Source organism: Tupaia chinensis, unplaced genomic scaffold (assembly GCF_000334495.1).
Source record: "Tupaia chinensis unplaced genomic scaffold, TupChi_1.0 Scaffold000266_1, whole genome shotgun sequence".
In the NCBI taxonomy this organism is placed as follows: domain Eukaryota; kingdom Metazoa; phylum Chordata; class Mammalia; order Scandentia; family Tupaiidae; genus Tupaia; species Tupaia belangeri.
Window position 1 is genome coordinate 562,853 of NW_006159746.1, and position 25,328 is coordinate 588,180.

Here is a 25,328-nt window from a genome sequence, read left to right on the forward strand (position 1 = left end):
TTGCAAATACATACACGTAAAACTCCTTCTCATCCTGAAAGTCTAATTGAGAGGGACCAGCTAGAGACACAGTAGTTATGCAATGTATGAAATGTCAATAGAGAAATATAATTTTGATGAAAGATGACAAACTATGTGGAATGGGAAAATACATAGATTGTACCATCATTTCACATTGTGAATGTCATTAAGGAATTTTGTTTTATAGTTTACTTTTTCTTAATAAACATGTTTGATGTTTAATATTGCCTTCAAAAATAAAATCATGTTTTGAAAATTTGTACCTGGTACTAAGTAAGAGCAAAACCACACTCAGGTTTCATCTGTGGCTATGGGCTAAGCCCACCCATGTGACTGATTTGGGGTTCACCAATCAGGGAGTATGACTTCTCCAACATAGATATCTTATGTTCCTATGCAGTTTCCTGCTCCATTTCAATTCCATAACCACGCCCTCCTAACTCCCAATACAATAGTCAATGCAACTCCTGGTTTATTACCCAGACTTTAACATTATTATTTCTTAAAATATTTTATTTTTCCTTATTTTTTTTATATTCAATCACTTATATCTTTACAGCATAGAAAAGGAATGCTCCCAGCATGAACATAGACTTAACATTTAAATTTAATAAACTATTTTTTTTTTTTCTGGAGAGGTTTTTTCGCTATAGGGTGTGTGTGCTCGCCAGACAGACAGAGACATAGAGACAGAAAGTGAGAAATCACCCCCAGGGGGGATGGTCACGCCGCAATCCCTTCTCCTCCATTCTCTTCTCGGGATCTTGGGCACGCATGCACATACGCGTGGCGTGAGTTTTAAGCCACCAGGTCCGGGATGCGAACCGCGGTCGACTATGTGGGAGTCCAGCGACATAGCCATTACGCTAACTGCTGGTTCCCAATAAACTATTTTTGAAGTACTTTTGATTCAAGGGAGAGTTTTGCATCAAATGGTTTTAATCCATGGACTCAAACAGCACCATTAAATTCTTACAAGGAAGTCAAAGTAAAAAAGTACCTTAAAGCTTTACACCTCATTAGAAGAGTTAATCTAGAAGTGTCATCCTTAAAACTTAATACCATTTGGTCCAGCAGGTGGCATAGTGGCTAAGGTGTTGGACTCCTACTTGGCTGACCATGGTTTGAGTTCTAGACCTGATGGCTTGAAAAAAATCACACCGCACATATGTGTGTGTGTGCCCAAAATCCCAGGAAGAGAATAGAGAAGAGATTGCAGCATGGTCATCTTTCTTGGGAGTAATTTCTCACTTCCCCTCTCACTATCTCTCTCTCCAACTGTCTCTGGTGAATGCACATAGCCTATGGGGATGGGGACACTTGAACAGGTCTTTCATTTAACACTAAATAAATTTTATGAGTAAAATATGGATCAATATTATTCTTGCCATATAAGATATTCAAGTACTTTTTTTTCTTTTTTTTTTTTTTTGGAGAGGATTTTGCTATAAGGTGTGTGCACTCACCAGAAAAACAGAGAGAGACAGAGAGACAGAAAGTGAGAAATCACCCCCCAGGAGGGATGGCCACACTACAATCCCTTCTCCTCCATTCTCCTCTTGGGATCTTGGGCACGCACGCACATGTGCCCGGTGTGAATTTAAGCTGCCAGGTCCGGGACTTGAACCGAGGTCAACTACATGGGAGTCCAGCAACATAGCCATTATGTTAACTGCTGGTCCCATGATGTTTAAGTACTTTGATAGAAAAAAAATATTCTAATGAGAGACAAAGGGAAGAAACACTTAGAGACAAAAAAATGTAGTCATCTGTTAAAAAATGATGCATATGGTAATATTCTTGATTTGATTGTCATGTACTACACTCATACTTTCAAAAACCATATCGTGCACTATAGAGATAGGCAATGATGAAATGTAAGTAAAAACAATTTTAAAATATTCTACAAATGGAAGATGTTATTATTACTATATACAAGAAGTGAGCTTCAGAACTGCAGGTGACCAGAGCCATAATGTCAGTAACTCATTCATCTGTCCATGGCAAGTGGATCGTGGGGCAAGTGATTGGGACAGCAGTGCAAAAAACTGCTAAAGTGAGAGTGAAGGCTTGTTCTGAATCCCTGTTTATTAAAGTACTTTAATAAGAGAAAAAACTACTTTACCCACAATGCCCTTTGGCAGTGTACAGTCAGGGATATCGTGTTTCTCAAAGCTTTACCTGTTCCACGAACAAAGCACGTGAAACATGAACGGGCTGAGATCGTTTTCAAAGTTGGATAAGTCAAAGATCCAGACAGGAAAACCCTGTGTGGGAACTACCTACCTGGAGAGTCCAGTCAGTTTGGAAACCACCCACCTAACCAGAACTCTAGAACTCAGTATCTCTTCAACACGTGAAGGATGGTTGGAAGGAACCAAAGGGAAAGATTGACATGTTCACTTTATGGGAAAAGAAAATTTTCTCTGTTTTATCATAAACTACCCAGTTATTCTTGTGATATGTTATTAGATAGCTAAAATGAAATGAGGAACCTGTTATAATTTTTCATAAAGAGTTATGGTCATGTTTCAAATGTTCTTTTCAGTAAACATGCTTTGCGTTCACTAAGTGTATTTAGCAATCTGCCACATTATTTTGTAAGCATACTGTTTTAGAACGTAGATCGGGTTTGTTTGTTGCTTTTTCATTCAAGGGAATCTTGAATTAGAACTCTTATTTTGGGAGAATACCTTTTATTTGGGGAGAATACCTTTTTTTTTTTGAGAGGTTTTCGCTATAGGGCGTGTGCGCTCGCCAGACAGAGAGAGACATAGAGACAGAAAGCAAGAAATCACCCCCCGGGGGGATGGTCACGCCGCAGTCCCTTCTCCTCCATTCTCCTCTTGGGATCTTGGGCACGCACACACACGCGCCCAGCGTGAGTTTTAAGCCACCGGGTCCAGGACGCGAACCACAGTTGACTACGTGGGAATCCAGCGACATAGCCATTACGGTAACTGCTGGTTCCCGGGAGAATACCTTTTGATATAAACAGATAAAATCCCATTAAGCAATATTTTTGTCCTATATTTTAAATAAATTTTTCTCTGATTTAATCAGTTCCAAAGGGAAATAATTAACATGCTTGTAAGTCAGACTTTTTCAGATTAAGCCATATTAATAAGAATGTTGACATGATAGAAATAAAATTTAAAGTTCTGTGTTACCTTTTCTAATATCCTAGGTTAGAATAGGTGTGAGTTAAGATCTGACACACATAAGTTGTAGGACTTTTCACACATGCATTTGAGTTGGAGAGTGTCTAAATTTTGTTGCAGTTCATTAATAAACTGTGATAACTTCAAAAAAAAAAGTGAGTTTCATAAAGCAGGATTTGGTTAAGGACCTTGAAGAGCTTTCAAGGGACAGCCATCTGCCATCTATCACTATTCTAGTCCAAACCATCATCCCTTACAGTCTGGATTATTGCACAGTTTGCAAAGAGCAGCAAGAGTGGTCTCTGAAAATGTATGTCAGACTCTCTAAGAATAGTCCCCTCAATGTTTTCTGTTAAACTTAGAATGAGGCCCATGCCCTGTATGATGGCCTATCTGGCCCTCTGTGATCTCGCTTTTGCGTCTGTACAAATCCACCTTCAAGTACTCTTCCTTTGGTTCACATCATGTGAACATTAACCTTCTTTCTCTTTCTCTGCCTGGCTGAGCTCAGCTCCACCCCTGAACACTTTGCTAGGAATTTATTGGCTCCAGATCTCATTATCCTGGCATTTTGAAAGTATGCCAAAAAGCTATCCAGGACTCTCTAGCATATTGTCTTGTTTTATTCCCTCCATAGCATTTAACATTATCTGACAGTTTCTTATCTGTTCGTCTCAATATATTGGAATTTAAATTCCATGGAAGTGAAATCTTATTTGTCCTTGACACATATACCAGAGCCTAAAACAGTGCCTCAAACACTGTAGGAAGTTAGTAATTATTTGTTAACTAGAAGAATTAAATGAGTCTTTAATAATCAGTATAGAAGTAATTTAGCTTCTTGAGCAAGGGATGATAAGTCGTTCACACACACGGAGCACTGGATGCAAATATGTTTAGACTTGAAGGAGATTGATAATACAAGAAATAATAAAAATTCACAGTGAATTGGATTATTAAACCTGAGTTCAAATGAAAACGATTGCTCAGAATTTGTACTGCCAGGGAGCAAAGATGGAAGTGTTTGACAAAATTAGGAGGGGCTTACTTAAACCCTAGGAATCAGGTAAGAGGGGTTATAACTTATGAAGAAAAGTAAAACTTCAAACGGAGTATTCTCTGTGTATGGCAACAGAGTGAAGAAAAAAAAAAAACGAAATGTATTTTTACATAGTTTGTATTTGTAGGAAAACACATTAATTCATTCAAAATAAAGAAGCTTAATTGGGAGTGAAAAATCAAGTCCAGATTTGTACATTTAGCCATCAATGCTATACAAGCAATAGGAAAATTTTACAGGGAGTGGATTTCTCTTAAGAGAAGGTCTCATATTGAGGTAAAGCTAGGTCACGTAACTTATCACCTCAACTTGACATCAGCAAAATGGAAAGAATAGTATATTACCTTATTCTTCAATTGGTTTATTCATAAAGAGTAAAAATAGAATGGCAGAATAAACTGAAGGCCAGGAAATGTGAGCATGGGGATTTTGTAAGTGGGACAAGAGGGAGAGCTGAAAAGCAGTAAGACTGATAGGTGGCTTGATACAGATGAGTTTTTAAGTACAGGTGACTAAAGAAAAAGAAGACAGACTAAGAAAGTGGTGAGAAGTGTAGGGCAAAAGTTAAATGGTTAGCTTTTATATATATGTGTGTATATATATATATATATACACACACATATATACAAAATCAACTTTATTTTTATGTCTTATCAATGAACAATTAGAAAACAAAACATGTAAATACCATTTAAAATATCATCATAAAATGAAACTTTAGTGACAATGTGATAATAATTAGAAATAAAATTTATAGTTGTGTGTTACCTTCTAATTTAGTGATAATGTGATAATCTAACAAAATATGTGTAAAATATGTGTAACAAAGCCCACAAAAATTACTATTAAGTGAAATTGAAGAAGACTGAAATATATAAGGAAACATACCAGGGTCATGCATTTGTATATTTGCTACTGTTAAGAGGCCAGTTTTCCCCTAAGTAATCTGTAATTTTAAACCAATCCCAAGTAAAATCTAGAACACTTGCTTTTCTTGTAGAAATTGACAAAATGATTCTAAAATTTACTTGTCAATACATAAGACCTAGAACAGCTAAAATAACCTGGAAGACACCAAGTCTAAGGACTTACATAGCCTGATTTCAACACTTATTATAAAGAAAGAAGCTACTTCCTCAATGAGGAGGTGTCAACATGTATGGATAAAGGTAGGGCATGTGCCTTATGTACTCAGGTTTCTTATTGAACGATGTCATGAAGGGCTTAAATTCATATATGGCCATTACTGACCAGGACCAGCGGTAATCAAGGCCGAAATTCTGATTCCTAAGGAAATACATGAAGACTTTGTACCAAAAAATAAATAAATAAATAAAAACAAGCAAAACTAAGTTACCCTCAAAACTCAAATCTTTCACTTCTTTCTGTTTTGCCACATATTAAACATCATCTGTTAATATTTTATAAAGAAGAAGGGAGAAAATCTTTGAAAACATGTGAATCCTCACTGACGACAAATATGAATCTAATATGGTAGACTGCACAGAAAAGCAGTACTGGGGCACTGATAATGTAGTGCAGCAGAATAACTGAGAGTATGAGCTTGAATTAATTGGGTTTCCACTATTCCTTTGAAAATGAATGAAAAATACATATCACCATCTCCTTCTTCTCATCTTAATTTAATGAGAAACAGATAAATAGAAAGAATGAGAGAGAACTAAAACTTGCCTTACATAAAGCCAGGAGAGGGGCCAGGTAGTGGTGTGGTAGTTGTGGCAGCTGGATCCCACATGGCTGACTAAGTGTGGTTTGAGTCCTTTCAGTGACTTGGTAGATACACTGGGGACAATCGTATGGGTGCTCAAAAGCCCTAGAAGGAGCATGGAGGAGAAGGAACTACAGTGGAGCCATCCACCCTGGGGGATGCTTCCATGCTTCCTCACTTTCCATCTATCCCTGTCTCTCTCTAGTGAGAACACATGACCTATAGAAAATTGAAAACATATGAATATATAAAAATATATAATTATATATATAGTTTTTCAATTATGTCTGTCTGTCTATCTCTCTGTCTCTCTCTCTCTCTCTTTCTCTATAAATAAAAGGCCAGGAGATAGCTGCAATCCAAACTACAGTATTTGAGAAAGGGCTGTCCAATGCAGTAGGGTCAAATAAGGTACAGGTGGACACTGAGTGAGTAGTCTTACAGCTACAGCTCTCAGATGAAACCAACAGAAAACTGTGATCTAAGTTAGATATCCCATATTGAGTAGTAAAATCAATAACTCTTTAGAATGATGAAAAATATATACCTTGGGAACTATAGAGCAAATAAAAGGAGAACCAATAAATATTGAAATTTCCCCGACATAATAAGTGGAAGAATAAAATGTTGAGACGAGCTGGAGGAGAAAGGCTGTGTGGTGTGCAGTCTGGCAGCTGGCAAGCTCAGCGGTGGGGAGGTAAAGTCTAGAAGAATTCATGTCTATATACCCCTGTTCCATCAGGTACTGACTGTGAGTCACAAGGAATGTATCTTTGTGCGTGATACTCCTCTGTTAGTAGATGATCAAGAAAAAGTCATCTCCTTGTAAAAATGACTGAAATAATAATAATGGCAACCACAAAAGCAAACTAATACAGAAAAGGTACTAAGATACTACAACAGCAAAGAAAAAAGGAACAGGAAAACCCATGACAAGGAAAAACGTTACCTAACTATAAAGTTTCCCTTGAAGAAATAAAAAAAATATATTGACAAATGTAGTGTCATGCATTCAAGGAATATAATAAAACAATTGCCTTTATAAAACAAGATCCCTCAGAAAACGCAAGAAATCAGAAAATAAAATAATAAAGCATTTAGATAAATTTTTGAAAAAAGAAAAATACTAAAGAAGGAAGGAAGCTAAGGAAAATAAAAACCTTTATAGAAATGAAAAGCTAGAACAAAAAGGAACAGACACTGCTGAAAATGGAAAGAGATGAGGAAGATAGGATTGAGAAGAGTGAACAAATTAAGCTGTAAATAAATTCAGTATATAAAAGAGTTACATATAAAAAACATTATGTAAAAGATCACAAAAGAGAAATCCCATATATGCATATTTAATGCTTCAAAGGTAAAAACTAAAATTAGTAATAGTAAATATATTTGAAAATAAATTTAATATTTCAAGAAAAAAAACAGAGGTTTAAACTTGTTAAAGATACATCATACTTTAGAAATGAAAAAGACTTGGGACCAGCAGTTAGTGTAATGGCTATGTTGCCAAATTCCCATGTAGTCGACTGTGGTCCAAGTCCTAGACCCGGTGGCTTAACCTCACGCCGGGCATGTGTGCGTGTGTGCCCAAGATCCTGAGAGGAGAATGGGGGAGAAGGGATAATGCCGTGGCCATCCCCTCTGGGAGGTGATTTCTCGCTTTCTATCTCTCTGTCTCTCTCTTTCTGACGAGTGCACACACCCTATAGCAAAAACCTCTCCAAAAAAAAAAAAAAAAAAAAGAACATTAAAAAGACTCAGTGATCAATAGCAAGACATAGCTTATTAATAATTTTATATTAAAACTTCAAGAAAAAGAATTCTTTGAATATGTAGACAACAAAGTCAAATTACCAATAAAAGGGAAAAGGGGTTTATTACTCCATGGATTATGTTACAATGACAAGCAGAATATAGTACTGCTTATAAGCTCCCTAGGAAGAGAATGTAAGGAAACACATCAAAAAAAAAAAAAAAAAAAAAGAACATTAAAAAGACTCAGTGATCAATAGCAAGACATAGCTTATTAATAATTTTATATTAAAACTTCAAGAAAAAGAATTCTTTGAATATGTAGACAACAAAGTCAAATTACCAATAAAAGGGAAAAGGGGTTTATTACTCCATGGATTATGTTACAATGACAAGCAGAATATAGTACTGCTTATAAGCTCCCTAGGAAGAGAATGTAAGGTATTGTCAAATTTCATACTTGGATAATTGGGTACTATGAATTGGTAAATCTAGTCTTCACACTATGTTACTTTCAGCATTTATTCCAGGACTTCAGATAAAGGAAAAGTAAAAACTACACTTCCCAGACTCACTTAGAGAGATGGCTTTTACTATAATTTAAGATCCACTATTTGGATGCACTCATGTGAGATTTGGGAGGCAGACATGTTTCAGAATTCACCTCTCTACCTGTTTTCAACAAGCATGGCCACAGATTTTCAACAACATTCCATTTGTTTTTTATTTTCCAGATTTTAGGTGTCAAAGGTAAATGTTTATGGTATCAGTATCAATGACAGCTTCTAATCCTGGCATTCTGATCTCTGACTGGTAACAAAAGGTTTTAATACAGTGTCTGTAGTACTCATCTCAGAGGTCATGACTCAGTTTAGATGAGTATTGTTCTGCAAGATATTTCTAAGGCTTCATGAAATAATTAATGGTGATTTTTGTTTTTCTGCATTAAACTATTAATAACCATCAATAATTAAAATATTGTTCAATTATAAAAATAAATTTTTAATTTGTAAATTCAGAATATAGTTACTGAACCTTTTATGAAAGAAGCAGAGGATGAATTTCTACTAATGACGAGATGAACAGAAAAACTATCCAAATGATTTTAAAAGAACTTTATTATTGTTGTTGTTGTCTTTGTTGTTGTTATTATTATTATTATTTTGGAGAAGTTTTTGTTATAGGGCGTGTGTGCTTGCCAGAAAGAGAGAGACAAAGAAGCAGAAAGCGAGAATTCACCCCCCAGGGGGGGATGGTCACGCTGCAATTCCTTCTCCTCCGTTCTCCTCTTTGGATCCTGGGCACGTACGCACAGATGCCTGGAGTGAGTTTAAGCTGCCAGGTCTGGGACTCGAACCGTTGTTGACTACATGGGAGTCCAGCAACATAGCCATTACGCCAACTGCTGCTCCCAAAGAACTTTATTACCAAGGTAAGGAGCAAAGTTAGTGTTTAAATCTAAGTACAAAAGTATAAGGATAAAAGAAAGTAAAATAATAAAACCACATTTGGATAATAGAGGAAATGAGTGTGGACTAGTTTATCATTGCTTATCATAGGAAATGCAAAGATAGTGTCTCAAAAACTAGAGACATAGGGTCTTACAGGTTTGAAAGATCAAATTTCCAAGTTACCAAAATAAATGAGAAAAACATTATAGGAAGAACAACATTTTTTTTTTTTTAATGACAGAACTGGGGCCAGCAGGTGGCACAGTGGCTAAGGTACTGGACTCCCATATGACTGATGGCAGTTAGAGCCCCAGACCTGGCAGCTTGAGAATCACACCAGGCACTTGTGCATGTATGCCCAAAATCTCAAGGGAAGAAGGAAGGAGATGGGGTTGCAGTATGGCTGGCCCCTCTCGGGAGAGGGCGATTTCTCACTTTCCCTCTCTTTGTCTTTCTCTGGCGAGCATATGTGCCTTATGGCAAAATCTTCAAAAATAAAATAAAAAAGCAAAAATCTTTAAAAAAAAAAAGAGAGAGAGAAGGTAGGTAGAACTAGGCCTGTTATATTGATACATTAAATGCTTTAAACAGTATAATAACATGTCAAATAGTAGAGTTCAAGTATATTATATACAAAAATACGTATCTAAAACAAAATCACTAAATGACATCTATAAAAACGATAATAGTCTTTGCAGTATTTTTAGTAAAAGAAAAGAAAAGATAGTAAATAGTGAACATCTTAAAATGTCCCTCATGGATAATATGATACATTATATGATGGAATACTGAGGTTTCTAGAAAATGAAAAGCAGATCTGTACCCATTCGTATGGAAAGCTTCTATGATAAATTAAACTTCAAAAACAGATGCAAAAGAGTATTCTACCTTTATAATACATAGAGATGTACATTAAAATGCTTGCAGTACACAGACTATCAATAGAAGGCTATTCAAGTTAGTGAATGATGAAGGTTGTCTTTAAGGAAACAAACAAATGACTTGAAGTAGAGGTGAGAAGCAGACTTGCTTATTACAATGAATGCATTTTACTTTTTGAATATATATATATATATATATACACACACACACACATACCAAGGACAGACATTCCAGGAGAGCATACCACAAACGTGTTTTGTAAGTGGCATTACCAGGTGAAATAAATTTCTTCAGCTGATAAATAGAAGAGACAGAAGAAGAGAGACGTGACTGTTAACAAGAAAGGAATTTTGGAAGTCGAGAACTAGAGGACTAATTAATATATTTATAAAAAGCAAATTTTTATATTTTTAAATTTTAGTGTGTGATGAGTATACTCTTGTTTTTCTTGATGCAATATCTTCAGTAAAATGCACATTTCTATCTAAATTGTTTAGAAGCTAGATTGATTATATATATATATATATATATACACACACACACACACACACACACACGTTACCTATGTTGCTACATAAACTTTTATTCTTAAGCAACAGCTTTCAAATTGCTTATGAATTTTGAGTCTTGGCTTTGCTACTTACTGGTTGTGCAAACTTGAATTCATTTCCTTATCATTGAAATATGGATAATAATACTAGCTAACTCAGGGTTGTTTCAGTCACCTAAAGAGACCAGAATACTAGAAAAGCTAACCTTACACTTCACTCTACAACCTCGTCCTAAGAGTAAGGTATTCCTGAATAGCTTTGTAGCATCAACTTGGTTCTGGAAACTTTCAGGAAATGCAAAAAAGATTAGCTAAAAACAGAACTATTTACCTGAAATGCAACATAATGTTTTTAAAAAGTTCTCCCACATTATGCAAACGATGTCCGTCCTTTGCAGTAACGTTCTTTCCCAAAGTAGAACTGTTACTGAAATGGGTATTCGGTGGCAACAAAGATGCACAAGGACGCAACTGTGGGTGACACATTTCCTCCTTTATGAAAATTCAATCTGAACAGGGGTTTATAAGCTTTGTCACAACTAACACTGACTCAAGACCAGGAAATACACTGAGTTAAAAAAATTAAACTTTTACTCCAGTTATCTTCATTGTCTTGTTTCCACTTGCCCAAAATATCTAGAAGATTGTTTCAATTGTCTTTTTCATTCTGCCTCTGCAGACACAGCTCCACATGCTAATAGATGCTTACAATTTTCTAATAACATTTATTGAAATAGTTACTACTCATGGAGCTCATTTTCCTAATAGTCACAAAAGATCCAGTAGGCAACTGGTTCTAGAAAGGTGCTGTTTTTCTTAAAAGTGCTATTAAAAAATGGAATTTTCAAACATGGTAACATCAAAAGTCTCACTTTATATGAAAACAAATTCCAAATAGAATATGAACAAGCAAGTAGAGCACCCACATTCCCCAAATCATTTCTGCCTTTGTGTGCCCAGGGAATGTTTATTCTTTAAGAGAGGAAAAAGCAGACTCTTCTGAGCCACTTTTATGCCAATTTCAAAGATGGACATATAGAAGAACAACAAATAAATGAACTTCTCATATCTCCTCAGATAACTACAGATGACCGAGGGCAGCAGGTGGCATGGTAGACATGCTGGACTCCCACATGGCCAACCGTGGTTCATGTCCTGGGCCTGGTTGCTTGCTCTCTCACTGTCTCCTATCTCTCTGTCTCTCTCTAGTGAGTGCACATGCCCTGTAGAAAATTTAAAAATAAATAAATAATTTAAAAAATAATAAATACAGATGATCAGTACTCATAATATTTAATGGAATGCCCTTGCCATCATTATTTTATTTTGATGCATATATCTTTAAATTTTCTAGTAATGGTTGATTTTTTTGTGTGGGATATTATTTATCCAAAAATGAACATTCAAAGTAACAATAAGTTCTGATTTTTAATGTAGATTTACCAAAATTGTATTATACAAACGTGTATGATTACTAGAGAATTTGGAAACTATAACAATGGAAGAGTGAACGCTCACTTCTTCCTGAGAAAAGTTTCCATTTGGAAAAGGAAATAATATCAAGGTATTAGTCATTTTGTCTATTAGTAATAATCTATTTTAAATTTCCAATAAATGTAATTATCCAAGGAAGCTATCCGATAAATTGGAATAATAATACATACCTATCTTACAAGAATCAAATGAGATCAGATACATACAGTTCTTAATGGAACGTCTGACGTAAAATAGGTGCTCAACAAAATATGGCTGATAATATATACATAAAATTGTCAGAGCAAAGCAATAGTATTAGGTCACTGGAAAAGTTACGATGCGTTTTTGCATAGAAAAACATGCCATGACTTTTCCAAGAACCAAATATAATTACTAAAAGCTTAACTTCTGGAGTCAGGCAACCTAGTATTGAATCCAATTCAGTTGCTCTTATGAGAATTAAATAAGGTAATATATGCAAATTGTTTAACAGAGTACTACTAACCGCATAAATTCAAGATAAATTAGTCTTTGTACCTAGTTATTATCTTAAAATATTTTATGTAATTATTTTATTGAGATTGCATATATAAAATTAAAAATTCCCCTTACGTAATTACTATCTGCCCATTTCCAGCATTTGAGCTCAATTACAATTTACTTGTGCATCATCACAAATCAAATTACTATCTGAAACATTTGGTTTTGCATGTTGTCAAGGAAACATATATGTTGTGAACATTTACTACAGAACAAAGTGATATTGTCACAAAGGTGAGATCAGAGAAGGCTTTCAGAAAGAATGAGGAGACTGGGAACTGATGGAGAAGTGAGCTATGTAAGAAGAAAGGTAGACTACTGTGCCACAGGGTGTATCAAAACAAAGGACCAGTGATAGACAAAGCTAAACATATGTTAGGAACTGAAAATGTAAACCTTCTATAGATCGATTTGATCTTTAGGTAAAGAGCAATGGGAAAAGACTGAAAGAAGGTTAAGCAGTTGGATCACATGATCAAAGTCACATTGGAAACAGCTCACTCTGCACATGGGATAGAGAACATCTCAGTGAGGAACAAGAAGATAGGTAGCGATGCCACTTAGGGGACTGTGGCAGAAGTCCAAGACAGGGTCAGGGAGTTGTGATGGAGAGAAGCATAAAGATTTAGGAAATATTTAGAATTTTGCTCTAATTTGAAAATTTACTCTTAGAAAAATGACATTATACCATTTTTCATGTGTAAAATACACCAACCCTATTTTTGCGTGTGTCATCTAATATAATATTTGGTGATTAAGTAATGTGAAATCCCTCACTCTTATTTTTCAACAATATACTTGAGGTTTCCTCCAAAATCTTGAAGGTTTTAAGTTCTTCCCCAATGGGCTGGTGTTTAAGGAAGTCAGACCCCACATTACCATAGGTACAGTACAAGTGACTTGAAACACACGGGTACATGCACCCCCAAAATCCTAACATGATGCAGAAAGGGAAAACAGGGACTGCAGTGTGACCCTGCCCCAAGGAGTATACTTTTTCCTCCCTCTCTCCTCTTCTATCTCTCTGGTAAGCACATATGCCCTCCAACAATAATTAAAAAGCAGGCTAAATTCTTGTATGGAGAGGGTTCTGATTCATCCTTACTACAATCCATCATTAATTTATTTTTCTACAGTAGGAATGGATTTGTTTTCAGTTGTAATATAAAAACATAAATTATTTGCCCTGAGAAAAATTAGTGTGATATAAAATTAAGAGACAGATTAGTTTTTAGAATCCAGACATATGCTATATAATTGAGAAGAAAATATTTCAGTATTGCTAAACTTGATTGATTCCACACAGTTCTTTGCAATTTTTCAAGTGTCAAGTCATTTATCTTATTTTCTCCATACACATTCAGTGAAAGAAATTTAAGTTAAAAAGCAAACAGATAATGAATCAAATAAAGGAACACTGAAAACTTCAACATAGAAAAACCTTTTGGATTTGCTTTCATTACCTTTTCTCTTAGCATTGGTTAACTCGGAAACAAAACAAGTCTAAAACACAAACTAAATCAGACATAACAATTCATGTGAAGGAAAAATACAGTTGGTATTCAGAGACTATAGTGCTGAACAATTGTTATCTATTTAAGATAGCTCTGATACATTTTTAAAGTTATGAATCTTCTTCTTGCAATTCTTCCCCACCGGTGCTCCGCTGTAGGTAATGAACCTGGTCCTTTGTGCAGATTCCCAGGTCTCAGTCTAACAAAAACAGCTGTTCCCTCTTTTTTGCCAGTATTTCATCTCGGACTTGGTTCTACTCTATTATCACTGTCTGCAATGACTAGTCTGCAGTTTAGACTGACAAGCTTTTCTCATCTCACTACGCCTGCTGACTAGAATTTAAAAATAGCATATATTGGGTTGCTGGGAAAGTCATGATGCATCTTTGCATAGAAAAGTATACAAAAATATGTCATGACTTTCCCGATGACCTATTATTAAGAACTAGTTATTAAATACAGATTATTCAAATTTCCAAGAGTTTCTGTATACTTCCAAGAGTTTCTGTATACTGTATACTTGATAGTATACTTCTGTATACTATCTTTTGTTTTATATTTGAGATACTTCATGAATAGCTTTGAAAGTCAATGATTTAAAAATAAATAATAATAAAAAACCTGGGGCCAGCAGGTGATGTGGTAATTAAGGTGCTGGACTCCCACATGGCTGACTGTGGCCTGAGTCCTGGAGCTGGTGGCTTGCTTTCTCACTTTCCCTCTCCAGGTGTCTCTGACGAGCGCGTGTGCCCTGCAACAAATTAAAAAATAATAATGATAAATGAAATTCAATAAATAATTTTTAATTTAAAAAGTCAATGGTTTTGAAGCTAATTATGAGAAAGCCTAAGTTACATTATGACTTAGTATGAAGTTTATACTGACTTGGGTAGAGAAGGACTACGTGGAGAGAGGAGGAAAAAGGAGCCTCTAGGGTTCAGAGGGGGTTCCTAAATCTCACTTCAAGCAAAACAGATTTTTTTAAACTATTTTACACTTGCAACTTATTGTCATTGAGCTATTTAAGACAAGATTCTACAGTGTGGAAATTACATTTGATGATAAAACACTTGGTTTACTGTAGCTGGAAAATATAAATTTTCTACTATAAAAAAGTCATGGGTGAATTTAAAGAAAAGCTAGAGAAAAGTATAGTATACTTTTCTTTTTTAAAAATCAAAATAGCAAACTGTATTGGTACAACAAAATTAGAGTAAGAAATTCCTATAGAATCATAAACCATAAATTATTAAAGGAAATGAAAAAAAGAGAGAGAAAAAATAAAAAGAAAATGCTTGGTGAAGCTACCACATACAACATATAGCAGGATTTTGTCTACTGTAATAGAATATCACATTCCTGGGAATTAAATAATACTGGTGTTACGCTTTACTAGCTCATGAACAAGATGGAGAGTAGTGACTATGGATACATAGTAGCAGCTATGAATTTGTATCAGAATAATTGGTGGGTAAGAACACTGTAAGTTTTATTTGACAATTTACTGTATCTGAAAGTAGACCGCCCATGTTAAACAAAATTTGTCTTAAGTTTATATATCAGGGAACAGATCTACAGAAGAAAGTACATACTGAAAGAAAAGTGAAAAATTGTTTCTGCTTGTTTTATTCTGATTTTCCTCTGAGTTGGTTTACAGCCTCCTTTAAGCTCTTTGTGAAGAGAGAATTTCAATGTGCTATATCTGTATTTTACTTGAATAATTATGTATGTGTATATTTCTATAGTATGCTGTATGTAGTTTTAAGCCTGGATATGGGAAGTTATCTTAGCTAATTTCTGTGTACTTAAAAAAAAAACCCTCATCAGATATTATTCAGAGAAATTCAACTCATCAATGCAGTCCTTATCCCAGTTGACACATACAGAATCTCTGTAACAATTACCAACACTATCATTTTTTATTCCTCTTGTTAGTTAGGGTACACATGGTAATATTTTATAAAATTATATTTGCATAGAATCAATTCTCTTTGTGTTACCCATTACAAATACACAGAGCATGATACTAAAATATGTATTCACACTGTTAGACACAGCTGTGTTTTAAAGTCATTTTTTAGCATGCCTTTGAATACTTTAGGTTTTCAGATTTCTGAGCTATATATGAAGAAAATATTCATTTGGGAGGTCAGGCAACCCAATCATATCCAGCCTGCTAGTTTAAAGATAGATTTATAATATCAATCTCAATGTTATTGGTCTTGGCTTGATACGGAATATTAAGCTCTCTTCACCCTAATTAGATGAGTCTTCATCAGAACCATTTGTTTTTCTCTTATACTGTTGTAAGACATCTCCTATAAATTGGTCATCCTTTTGCTCCATAGAGCAAGGAAGAAAGTGTAATTACATGGTGAACCAAAAATTTAATATTAGATTTTAATATCTTAGTCCTCAAATATTAAAACTATATCACATTTGTGCTTTTCAAGAACTATTTGGTGATATTAAATTTATTCTTCAATGTCAGACTTTCATGAAAAGAAGTTTTATAAGCTCAGCTATATATTTTTTTCATTCTGTCTGGTCTTACTAGGGATATGAAATATTAGAATTATAATTTGTTCCTTAAGAACTTTTTGATAAAGTGCTTAAGCCTTTTGACAATTGTTCTGACCTTTTTCTCATAGCTAATGTAGGTAGAAACATAGTGTGTGAATAGGAGATATTACAAAAGGTGACTCTAGATTACAGGGCCAAGTTAAACAAGGTCCCAAAATGCAAAAAGAATGAGGAAGAAAGCCAAAATGGAAAAACCATGTGAAAAGCATACAGGTTCTATAATGGACAATAATAATCCCAGTACCTTCGCTGAAAATGGGCTCTTAGCTCCCAGAAGTGTGATTCAGAGATGCAGCTAAAAATCAGAAAACATGTTCTCATTCATCACCAGAAACAGCCATCAAAAAAATAAGTAGAGATAAAAAGCTACAAATTTGAACATTTTGGCTAAAAAGAATATTTGATCATTTCTTCAGAATATTTTCAGGAAATCTCAGTCACTGATTCCATAAAGTTAAAATAAAAAAGCTTAATATAAACATGTAAGTAAAGAAAAAGGGAAATACGTATACCAAGTCTAATGGGCAGAAAGTTTGTCTAAGGGATACAGTGAGCAAAATCCTATATATGACATAAACATTATTTTAGGCACTAAAAAAATGTGTTTAATAGCTACAGTGAGGGGTGATTTTAAAAAAATTCTATCCATAGTAGACCAGTATGTGATCTTATAACCTCAAAACCGCCCTTAAAAATCATCGTTCATACCTACAGAAAGCATACACTATAGGACCCATACGCCTGTTTAATCAGATAAGCCCACTGGGATGGGTTCAAATGCCGCAGCACTGTCCAATCACTGTAACAATTTCTAAACTTTCACTCTTAACTTCTTTGTACCTGTTTGAGTAGCAGAAGTTGGATGACTACAGCATTTTTGAGATTAGGTGCCTCTTTTCCTTTGCCCTCCTGTTTGTACAACTCCACTTTCATTTCTTTATAAGAGGAGAGAATCTTACTCTAATTGGTCAAGTTCAGGAGAAAAGGTTGGCTATACGTATAATAGCCTAGGATCATTTGCATTAAAAATTATGGCTTTGGGACTGGCAGGTCACATGGTGGTTAAGGGTGTTGGACTCCCACATGGCTGACTGAGGTTCAAGTCCTGGGCCTGGTGGCTGACTTTCTCTGTCTCTCACTCTCTCACTCTGTTCCTCTCTGGTCAAATTAAAATAGAGAAAAAGAAAAAGAAGAAAAGAAGAAAGGAAGGAAGGGAGGGAGGGAGAAAGAGAGAGAGAAAGAGAGAGAGAGGGAGAAAGAAAGAAAAGAAAGAAAGAAAGAAAGAAAGAAAGAAAGAAAGAAAGAAAGCCTTTTGGATTTGCTTTCATTACCTTTTCTCTTAGCATTGGTTAACTCGGAAACAAAACAAGTCTAAAACACAAACTAAATCAGACATAACAATTCATGTGAAGGAAAAATACAGTTGGTATTCAGAGACTATAGTGCTGAACAATTGTTATCTATTTAAGATAGCTCTGATACATTTTTAAAGTTATGAATCTTCTTCTTGCAATTCTTCCCCACCGGTGCTCCGCTGTAGGTAATGAACCTGGTCCTTTGTGCAGATTCCCAGGTCTCAGTCTAACAAAAACAGCTGTTCCCTCTTTTTTGCCAGTATTTCATCTCGGACTTGGTTCTACTCTATTATCACTGTCTGCAATGACTAGTCTGCAGTTTAGACTGACAAGCTTTTCTCATCTCACTACGCCTGCTGACTAGAATTTAAAAATAGCATATATTGGGTTGCTGGGAAAGTCATGATGCATCTTTGCATAGAAAAGTATACAAAAATATGTCATGACTTTCCCGATGACCTATTATTAAGAACTAGTTATTAAATACAGATTATTCAAATTTCCAAGAGTTTCTGTATACTTCCAAGAGTTTCTGTATACTGTATACTTGATAGTATACTTCTGTATACTATCTTTTGTTTTATATTTGAGATACTTCATGAATAGCTTTGAAAGTCAATGATTTAAAAATAAATAATAATAAAAAACCTGGGGCCAGCAGGTGATGTGGTAATTAAGGTGCTGGACTCCCACATGGCTGACTGTGGCCTGAGTCCTGGAGCTGGTGGCTTGCTTTCTCACTTTCCCTCTCCAGGTGTCTCTGACGAGCGCGTGTGCCCTGCAACAAATTAAAAAATAATAATGATAAATGAAATTCAATAAATAATTTTTAATTTAAAAAGTCAATGGTTTTGAAGCTAATTATGAGAAAGCCTAAGTTACATTATGACTTAGTATGAAGTTTATACTGACTTGGGTAGAGAAGGACTACGTGGAGAGAGGAGGAAAAAGGAGCCTCTAGGGTTCAGAGGGGGTTCCTAAATCTCACTTCAAGCAAAACAGATTTTTTTAAACTATTTTACACTTGCAACTTATTGTCATTGAGCTATTTAAGACAAGATTCTACAGTGTGGAAATTACATTTGATGATAAAACACTTGGTTTACTGTAGCTGGAAAATATAAATTTTCTACTATAAAAAAGTCATGGGTGAATTTAAAGAAAAGCTAGAGAAAAGTATAGTATACTTTTCTTTTTTAAAAATCAAAATAGCAAACTGTATTGGTACAACAAAATTAGAGTAAGAAATTCCTATAGAATCATAAACCATAAATTATTAAAGGAAATGAAAAAAAGAGAGAGAAAAAATAAAAAGAAAATGCTTGGTGAAGCTACCACATACAACATATAGCAGGATTTTGTCTACTGTAATAGAATATCACATTCCTGGGAATTAAATAATACTGGTGTTACGCTTTACTAGCTCATGAACAAGATGGAGAGTAGTGACTATGGATACATAGTAGCAGCTATGAATTTGTATCAGAATAATTGGTGGGTAAGAACACTGTAAGTTTTATTTGACAATTTACTGTATCTGAAAGTAGACCGCCCATGTTAAACAAAATTTGTCTTAAGTTTATATATCAGGGAACAGATCTACAGAAGAAAGTACATACTGAAAGAAAAGTGAAAAATTGTTTCTGCTTGTTTTATTCTGATTTTCCTCTGAGTTGGTTTACAGCCTCCTTTAAGCTCTTTGTGAAGAGAGAATTTCAATGTGCTATATCTGTATTTTACTTGAATAATTATGTATGTGTATATTTCTATAGTATGCTGTATGTAGTTTTAAGCCTGGATATGGGAAGTTATCTTAGCTAATTTCTGTGTACTTAAAAAAAAAACCCTCATCAGATATTATTCAGAGAAATTCAACTCATCAATGCAGTCCTTATCCCAGTTGACACATACAGAATCTCTGTAACAATTACCAACACTATCATTTTTTATTCCTCTTGTTAGTTAGGGTACACATGGTAATATTTTATAAAATTATATTTGCATAGAATCAATTCTCTTTGTGTTACCCATTACAAATACACAGAGCATGATACTAAAATATGTATTCACACTGTTAGACACAGCTGTGTTTTAAAGTCATTTTTTAGCATGCCTTTGAATACTTTAGGTTTTCAGATTTCTGAGCTATATATGAAGAAAATATTCATTTGGGAGGTCAGGCAACCCAATCATATCCAGCCTGCTAGTTTAAAGATAGATTTATAATATCAATCTCAATGTTATTGGTCTTGGCTTGATACGGAATATTAAGCTCTCTTCACCCTAATTAGATGAGTCTTCATCAGAACCATTTGTTTTTCTCTTATACTGTTGTAAGACATCTCCTATAAATTGGTCATCCTTTTGCTCCATAGAGCAAGGAAGAAAGTGTAATTACATGGTGAACCAAAAATTTAATATTAGATTTTAATATCTTAGTCCTCAAATATTAAAACTATATCACATTTGTGCTTTTCAAGAACTATTTGGTGATATTAAATTTATTCTTCAATGTCAGACTTTCATGAAAAGAAGTTTTATAAGCTCAGCTATATATTTTTTTCATTCTGTCTGGTCTTACTAGGGATATGAAATATTAGAATTATAATTTGTTCCTTAAGAACTTTTTGATAAAGTGCTTAAGCCTTTTGACAATTGTTCTGACCTTTTTCTCATAGCTAATGTAGGTAGAAACATAGTGTGTGAATAGGAGATATTACAAAAGGTGACTCTAGATTACAGGGCCAAGTTAAACAAGGTCCCAAAATGCAAAAAGAATGAGGAAGAAAGCCAAAATGGAAAAACCATGTGAAAAGCATACAGGTTCTATAATGGACAATAATAATCCCAGTACCTTCGCTGAAAATGGGCTCTTAGCTCCCAGAAGTGTGATTCAGAGATGCAGCTAAAAATCAGAAAACATGTTCTCATTCATCACCAGAAACAGCCATCAAAAAAATAAGTAGAGATAAAAAGCTACAAATTTGAACATTTTGGCTAAAAAGAATATTTGATCATTTCTTCAGAATATTTTCAGGAAATCTCAGTCACTGATTCCATAAAGTTAAAATAAAAAAGCTTAATATAAACATGTAAGTAAAGAAAAAGGGAAATACGTATACCAAGTCTAATGGGCAGAAAGTTTGTCTAAGGGATACAGTGAGCAAAATCCTATATATGACATAAACATTATTTTAGGCACTAAAAAAATGTGTTTAATAGCTACAGTGAGGGGTGATTTTAAAAAAATTCTATCCATAGTAGACCAGTATGTGATCTTATAACCTCAAAACCGCCCTTAAAAATCATCGTTCATACCTACAGAAAGCATACACTATAGGACCCATACGCCTGTTTAATCAGATAAGCCCACTGGGATGGGTTCAAATGCCGCAGCACTGTCCAATCACTGTAACAATTTCTAAACTTTCACTCTTAACTTCTTTGTACCTGTTTGAGTAGCAGAAGTTGGATGACTACAGCATTTTTGAGATTAGGTGCCTCTTTTCCTTTGCCCTCCTGTTTGTACAACTCCACTTTCATTTCTTTATAAGAGGAGAGAATCTTACTCTAATTGGTCAAGTTCAGGAGAAAAGGTTGGCTATACGTATAATAGCCTAGGATCATTTGCATTAAAAATTATGGCTTTGGGACTGGCAGGTCACATGGTGGTTAAGGGTGTTGGACTCCCACATGGCTGACTGAGGTTCAAGTCCTGGGCCTGGTGGCTGACTTTCTCTGTCTCTCACTCTCTCACTCTGTTCCTCTCTGGTCAAATTAAAATAGAGAAAAAGAAAAAGAAGAAAAGAAGAAAGGAAGGAAGGGAGGGAGGGAGAAAGAGAGAGAGAAAGAGAGAGAGAGGGAGAAAGAAAGAAAAGAAAGAAAGAAAGAAAGAAAGAAAGAAAGAAAGAAAGAAAGAAAGAAAGAAAGAAAGAAAGAAAGAAAGAGAAAGAAAGAAAAAGAAAGGAAAAAAGAAAGAAAGAGTAAGGGGGGGGGGAGTTAAATAAAATAGTTCCTTAAAAAATTATGGCTTCATGTAGTGTTATTACTCCCTCTTCCTTTCTACCTTTCCCTTTTGTTCTCCCCCAATTTCTACTCCACAGAAATTGGTGTGTTGGTGGTTTAAGTTCTAACCCAGTTGTGCTATCAAGCTCTCTTCACTTAAACACCCAAGTTCAGGGTTATTTATATTTACATTCAGGCTCTAATACACAGAGGGGTGAAGATGCACTTAGGTCTCTGGCCCAAGGTATGTGCTCTATACCTGTTTTACCAAAGAGTACTGTAGAAAGTATCAAACACTGGTCTAGATACTAAGTAAGTAATATTTTGTTTGTATTGGCAACTTAGAATTCCAAATAAAGAAAACGTGATGGAGAGGAAGGGTTTAAGAATTTAAAAGATTACTGGCTAATATGCCACCAAATGTAATTTAAAGTAAGTAACATAAAGGAGAAGTATTGACAGTTTTGTAGAGGAACTAGCATATGAAAACAAGTGGCTCACTAAGAGAGGTAGGTTCTGACTTAAATGACCTATGAGAACAGCTGTTATTAGCTGCAGTGGGAAAAATGATTTTTTGACACCAAAAATTCTCAAAATCACCAGGACTATGATTACAAAAATGAGCCAGCTCACCTGTGGTAGAAACACCCCTATTCTTGGAGAAGACATAATTAATATAAAAGTCTATTTTGTTTTATAATCATATAGGGAGGAAATATGATCACTCTTAAATCCTTTCAGAATACAGACCAAGAACACTTTCTTACTTATTTTATGAGGACAGCATGATCCCAATACTAAAGCCAAACAAAGATATTAGTGAACAAGAAAACTAGAGACCAATTGCCCTCATAAACATATATACAAAAATTTTCACAGAACATTACAAGTTGAATTCAGCAATAGATAAAAATGAAAACATATAACCAAATGGAATTTATTCTGGGAATGCAAGCCTGAAATAAGGTTTGATAATCCATTTAATTAATTATATTTATAAAGGGGAATATTCACATGCTCACTTCATACATAAATGGCATTTGGCAAAATTTAACACACATTTATGATAAGACTTCTTAGAAATAGGAGTGAATTTAATAAAAGGAAACTATGAGAAACTTATTGCTAATACATTTAATGGTAAAAGTCCGGATGCTTCCCTTTAAATTTGAGAATAAGGCAAGGATGTTCATTCTCGACACCTTCATTTAGCATATTATGGGTGATCCTAGTCAGTGCATTAACATGAGAAAAACAGATAAAACTTATACACATTAGAAATAGAGTAATAAAACCATCTATATACGGTTATAGAATAAGCTCATGTACAGAGAAAATACTGAGCAGTCTGCAAAAATGCCATGAAAACTAGTAACTTTGGCAAGCTGCAGAATAGAAATCAATATTACAAAAATAAATACAATCTATGATTATGAGATACAAAAGAATCAGAAAGTCAGATTTTGAAGACAGTTTATGCAATGCCAAAAACAATTAAACAGAGACAATGTAAATACATGCAATGACTGTATGCTATAAACTTTTAAAAATAATAAAAACACAGAAAGAAATTGAAGAAAAACTAAACAAATAAAGATATTTCAAGTCTTTTGATGAGAATACTCATTATTCTTAAGATGACAACCTACCTGTAATTGATTAAGCAGGCTTTTGGGAAGAACTTATAAAAGTGTATATGGAAATTTCAAAGGACTTTCAATAGTTCAAAAAAAATCTTTAAAAAAGAAAAACAAAATTGTTGACTTACACTACTAATTTTCAAGGCTTACAGTCAAGCTGTAGAAATAATAATAACATGATTTCTGCATAAGAAATACAAATAGATCCGTGAACATGGAAACAAGAAATCCCCTCATCTATACAAGCTTACTGATTCTAAACAAAATACTATGATAATCCCACAGGGGGACTGCTGGTAATTTCAACCAATGATGCTGTACATTCACGCAGATGAGAATAAGTCTTATCTCTTACACTACGCACAAATATTAACTATAAACAATCAAAGGTATCAGCATAGAAGCTGAAACTATAAAATTTCTAAAGGACACCTTAGCAGAAAATATTCACAACTTTAGGGTACAGAAATATTTTTTAGACCCAGATGGACTTCATAATAAAATAGGTCTTGTGTAAGACCGGTAATAGAAGCTTTAGGTACTTCATTAAAAATAGAGGGGAAGAAAACGTAATCTGGAAATATCCCCAGGGCATTTTGGTAGAAGACTAAGAGCCAGCGGCATGTTCAAGGGTAGCACACTACTGAGAGTGAATAGGAAGGAACTGCTAATACAGTCAGCAGCATTACGCTGAGCTAAAGGGGCTGGAGTCAAAGACCCTTCACTACAATACATCACCTCAGGAATATATAACCTTCTAGAACAGGCACAATTAATCTATAGCAATTGCAAGTTGATCAGTGACTACCCATAGACTAGGGTTTGGGATTTACTTTAAGGGGACACGGGAATGTCTTGCAAATATAGAAATCCTCTGAATTTTCATTGAGTGGCCGATAACACAAGTGTATGAACAGTTGACAAAATTCATCAAGTTGTACATGTAAAATGGGTTTGTTTTATTGTATATAATGTAGATGCCTCCTCTTTGTGATTTTCCTTTACTTATACTTTGTAAATAATCTCCTTGTAAAAAGAATAAAAAAGCCTTCTTAATTCTATTTTATAGATGCTGCCTGTTTCTTATTCCGATTCTGACAGATCATGGCAATGCCATTAGGCAGACATTCTTCAGGATATATTATACACACACACACACACACACGTGTATATGTGTATGTATGTATATATGCATATATATGTGTATATATATTTACACATATGTATGTATATGTATATTGTATATATGTATATATTTATATAAATATAAATATATATATATTTATGATATATTATATACATAAATATATATTATATATTTACATATATTTTATATATATATATATAAAATTTCTAGGCCAGTTTACTTATAAATATTTGTGAAAGAATGAAGATTCCAAAAAGAAAATATCTTTGCTGCCTTTAAAAAAATACTGAAAACAGGGGCCAGCAGTTGGCGTAGTGGCTATGTCGCTGGACTCCCACGTAGTCAACCGCGGTTAAAGTCCCAGACCCAGTGGCTTAAACTCACGCTGGGCATGTGTGCATGTGTGCCCAAGATCCCGAGAGGAGAATGGAGGAGAAGGGATTGCAGCATGGCCATCCCCCT

General features: G+C 34.6%; 1 protein-coding gene and 1 pseudogene across 1 annotated transcript in view; one reads left to right on the plus strand and one right to left on the minus strand.

Moving 5' to 3' along the window:
• Nucleotides 1-25,328, minus strand: part of UNC13C (unc-13 homolog C) — a 656,973-nt gene that overhangs the window by 457,644 nt on the left and 174,001 nt on the right. The gene's annotated exons all lie outside the window — the stretch shown is intronic.
• Nucleotides 1,997-2,415, plus strand: LOC102488096 (28S ribosomal protein S17, mitochondrial pseudogene; annotated as a pseudogene).